Source organism: Carex rostrata, chromosome 2 (genome assembly GCF_964058835.1).
Source record: "Carex rostrata chromosome 2, lpCarRost1.2, whole genome shotgun sequence".
Classification (NCBI taxonomy): Eukaryota; Viridiplantae; Streptophyta; class Magnoliopsida; order Poales; family Cyperaceae; genus Carex; species Carex rostrata.
In genome coordinates, this window is record NC_135919.1 from 777,501 (window position 1) to 782,500 (window position 5,000).

Genomic DNA, 5,000 nt, shown 5'->3' on the forward strand with positions numbered 1-5,000 from the left:
AACTGTTTTCGGGTCACTTTTGCCCAACGTTAGCCGTTTCCGCTTGCCGCTGGACTGTTTTCGGGCCATTTTTCACCGACACTTGGCCGTATCCGCTTAGTTTTCGCCAACAATTGGCTGCATCCGCTTAATTTTCCAAGCTATACTGCTTTCGGGTCAGTTTTGCCCAACGTTAGCCGCTTCCGCTTGCCGCTGGGCTGTTTTCGGGCCATTTTCCACCCACGCTGGCACCGACGGGGCCATGTACACCCACGCGCGTGTACATGAGGGGGCACCCATTTTTGAAAACCTTGCCCCCCTATAGGGGAATATGCATTTTGAGGCTCTAGCCACGCCCAGGGTTACCACCCCCTGAAAATCCCCCAAGTCAAAATCACCCATGTAAAATATTCAAAAAAATCTCAAAAAATCACAAAAAATTTATAAAATCAAATAAATTCAAAAAAAAAAAAAAATTTCAAAAATTCAAAAAAAATTCAAAAAATTCAAAAAAATTCAAAAAAATTCAAAAAATTCAAAAATTCAAAAAAAGTCCAAAAACCCAAAAAAACTTCAAAAATTTCAAAAATTCAAAAAAAGTTCAAAAAAATTTCAAAAATTTGCCACGCTGAACTGTTTTCGGGTCAGTTTTGCCCAACGTTAGCCGCTTCCGCTTGCCGCTGGACTGTTTTCGGGCCAATTTCCACCGACTCTTGGCCGTATCCGCTTAGTTTTCCCCAACGGGTGGCCGCATCCGCTTAGTTTTCCCCCGCTGAACTGTTTTCGGGTCACTTTTGCCCAACGTTAGCCGCTTCCGCTTGCCGCTGGACTGTTTTCGGGCCAATTTCCACCGACTCTTGGCCGTATCCGCTTAGTTTTCCCCAACGCGTGGCCGCATCCGCTTAGTTTTCCCCCGCTGATCCATTTTCGGGTCACTTTTGCCCAACGTTAGCCGCTTCCGCTTGCCGCTGGGCTGTTTTCGGGCCAATTTCCACCGACACTTGGCCGCATCCGCTTAGTTTTCCCCAACGCGTGGCCGCATCCGCTTAGTTTTCCCCCGCTTAACTGTTTTCGGGTCACTTTTCCCCAACGTTAGCCGCTTCCGCTTGCCGCTGGGCTGTTTTCGGGCCATTTTTCCCCAACACTTGGCCGTATCCGCTTAGTTTTCCCCAACGCGTGGCCGCATCCGCTTAGTTTTCCCCCGCTGAACTGTTTTCGGGTCACATTTGCCCAACGTTAGCCGCTTCCGCTTGCCGCTGGACTGTTTTCGGGCCAATTTCCACCGACTCTGGGCCGGATCCGCTTAGTTTTCCCCAACGCTTGGCTGCATCCGCTTAATTTTCCCCAGCTGAACTGTTTTCGGGTCACTTTGTCCCAACGTTAGCCGTTTCCGCTTGCCGCTGGACTGTTTTCGGGCCATTTTCCACCGACTCTTGGCCGTATCCGCTTGGTTTTGCCCAACGCTTGGCTGGTTCCTCTTAATTTCCCCCAGCTGAACTGTTTTCGGGTCACTTTTGCCCAACGTTAGCCGTTTCCGCTTGCCGCTGGACTGTTTTCGGGCCATTTTTCACCTTCACTTGGCCGTATCCGCTTAGTTTTCGCCAACAATTGGCTGCATCCGCTTAATTTTCCAAGCTATACTGCTTTCGGGTCAGTTTTGCCCAACGTTAGCCGCTTCCGCTTGCCGCTGGGCTGTTTTCGGGCCATTTTCCACCCACGCTGGCACCGACGGGGCCATGTACACCCACGCGCGTGTACATGAGGGGGCACCCATTTTTGAAAACCTTGCCCCCATATAGGGGAATATGCATTTTGAGGCTCTAGCCACGCCCAGGGTTACCACCCCCTGAAAATCCCCCAAGTCAAAATCACCCATGTAAAATATTCAAAAAAATCTCAAAAAATCACAAAAAATTTATAAAATCAAATAAATTCAAAAAAAAAAAAAAAAAAAAAAATTCAAAAAAAAAAAAAAAATTCAAAAAAATTCAAAAAAATTCAAAAAATTCAAAAATTCAAAAAAAGTCCAAAAACCCAAAAAAACTTCAAAAATTTCAAAAATTCAAAAAAATTTCAAAAAAAATTTCAAAAATTTGCCCCGCTGAACTGTTTTCGGGCCAGTTTTGCCCAACGTTAGCCGCTTCCGCTTGCCGCTGGACTGTTTTCGGGCCAATTTCCACCGACTCTTGGCCGTATCCGCTTAGTTTTCCCCAACGCGTGGCCGCATCCGCTTAGTTTTCCCCCGCTGAACTGTTTTCGGGTCACTTTTGCCCAACGTTAGCCGCTTCCGCTTGCCGCTGGGCTGTTTTCGGGCCATTTTTCCCCAACACTTGGCCGTATCCGCTTAGTTTTCCCCAACGCGTGGCCGCATCCGCTTAGTTTTCCCCCGCTGAACTGTTTTCGGGTCACTTTTGCCCAACGTTAGCCGCTTCCGCTTGCCGCTGGACTGTTTTCGGGCCAATTTCCACCGACTCTGGGCCGGATCCGCTTAGTTTTCCCCAACGCTTGGCTGCATCCGCTTAATTTTCCCCAGCTGAACTGTTTTCGGGTCACTTTGTCCCAACGTTAGCCGTTTCCGCTTGCCGCTGGACTGTTTTCGGGCCATTTTCCACCGACTCTTGGCCGTATCCGCTTGGTTTTGCCCAACGCTTGGCTGGTTCCTCTTAATTTCCCCCAGCTGAACTGTTTTCGGGTCACTTTTGCCCAACGTTAGACGTTTCCGCTTGCCGCTGGACTGTTTTCGGGCCATTTTTCACCTTCACTTGGCCGTATCCGCTTAGTTTTCGCCAACAATTGGCTGCATCCGCTTAATTTTCCAAGCTATATTGCTTTCGGGTCAGTTTTGCCCAACGTTAGCCGCTTCCGCTTGCCGCTGGGCTGTTTTCGGGCCATTTTCCACCCACGCTGGCACCGACGGGGCCATGTACACCCACGCGCGTGTACATGAGGGGGCACCCATTTTTGAAAACCTTGCCCCCCTATAGGGGAATATGCATTTTGAGGCTCTAGCCACGCCCAGGGTTACCACCCCCTGAAAATCCCCCAAGTCAAAATCACCCATGTAAAATATTCAAAAAAATCTCAAAAAATCACAAAAAATTTATAAAATCAAATAAATTCAAAAAAAAAAAAAAAAAAAATTCAAAAAAAAAAAAAAAATTCAAAAAAAAAAAAAAATTCAAAAAATTCAAAAATTCAAAAAAAGTCCAAAAACCCAAAAAAACTTCAAAAATTTCAAAAATTCAAAAAAATTTCAAAAAAATTTTCAAAAATTTGCCCCGCTGAACTGTTTTCGGGCCAGTTTTGCCCAACGTTAGCCGCTTCCGCTTGCCGCTGGACTGTTTTCGGGCCAATTTCCACCGACTCTTGGCCGTATCCGCTTAGTTTTCCCCAACGCGTGGCCGCATCCGCTTAGTTTTCCCCCGCTGAACTGTTTTCGGGTCACTTTTGCCCAACGTTAGCCGCTTCCGCTTGCCGCTGGGCTGTTTTCGGTCCAATTTCCACCGACACTTGGCCGCATCCGCTTAGTTTTCCCCAACGCGTGGCCGCATCCGCTTGCCGCTGGGCTGTTTTCGGGCCAATTTCCACCGACACTTGGCCGCATCCGCTTAGTTTTCCCCAACGCGTGGCCGCATCCGCTTAGTTTTCCCCCGCTTAACTGTTTTCGGGTCACTTTTGCCCAACGTTAGCCGCTTCCGCTTGCCGCTGGACTGTTTTCGGGCCAATTTCCACCGACTCTGGGCCGGATCCGCTTAGTTTTCCCCAACGCTTGGCTGCATCCGCTTAATTTTCCCCAGCTGAACTGTTTTCGGGTCACTTTGTCCCAACGTTAGCCGTTTCCGGTTGCCGCTGGACTGTTTTCGGGCCATTTTCCACCAACTCTTGGCCGTATCCGCTTGGTTTTGCCCAACGCTTGGCTGCTTCCGCTTAATTTCCCCCAGCTGAACTGTTTTCGGGTCACTTTTGCCCAACGTTAGCCGTTTCCGCTTGCCGCTGGACTGTTTTCGGGCCATTTTTCACCGACACTTGGCCGTATCCGCTTAGTTTTCGCCAACAATTGGCTGCATCCGCTTAATTTTCCAAGCTATACTGCTTTCGGGTCAGTTTTGCCCAACGTTAGCCGCTTCCGCTTGCCGCTGGGCTGTTTTCGGGCCATTTTCCACCCACGCTGGCACCGACGGGGCCATGTACCCCCACGCGCGTGTACATGAGGGGGCACCCATTTTTGAAAACCTTGCCCCCCTATAGGGGAATATGCATTTTGAGGCTCTAGCCACGCCCAGGGTTACCACCCCCTGAAAATCCCCCAAGTCAAAATCACCCATGTAAAATATTCAAAAAAATCTCAAAAAATCACAAAAAATTTATAAAATCAAATAAATTCAAAAAAAAAAAAAAAATTTCAAAAATTCAAAAAAAATTCAAAAAATTCAAAAAAAAAAAAAAAATTCAAAAAATTCAAAAATTCAAAAATTCAAAAAAAGTCCAAAAACCCAAAAAAACTTCAAAAATTTCAAAAATTCAAAAAAATTTCAAAAAAATTTCAAAAATTTGCCCCGCTGAACTGTTTTCGGGCCAGTTTTGCCCAACGTTAGCCGCTTCCGCTTGCCGCTGGACTGTTTTCGGGCCAATTTCCACCGACTCTTGGCCGTATCCACTTAGTTTTCCCCAACGCGTGGCCGCATCCGCTTAGTTTTCCCCCGCTGAACTGTTTTCGGGTCACTTTTGCCCAACGTTAGCCGCTTCCGCTTGCCGCTGGGCTGTTTTCGGGCCAATTTCCACCGACACTTGGCCGCATCCGCTTAGTTTTCCCCCGCTTAACTGTTTTCGGGTCACTTTTCCCCAACGTTAGCCGCTTCCGCTTGCCGCTGGGCTGTTTTCGGGCCATTTTTCCCCAACACTTGGCCGTATCCGCTTAGTTTTCCCCAACGCGTGGCCGCATCCGCTTAGTTTTCCCCCGCTGAACTGTTTTCGGGTCACTTTTGCCCAACGTTAGCCGCTTCCGCTTGCCGCTGGACTGT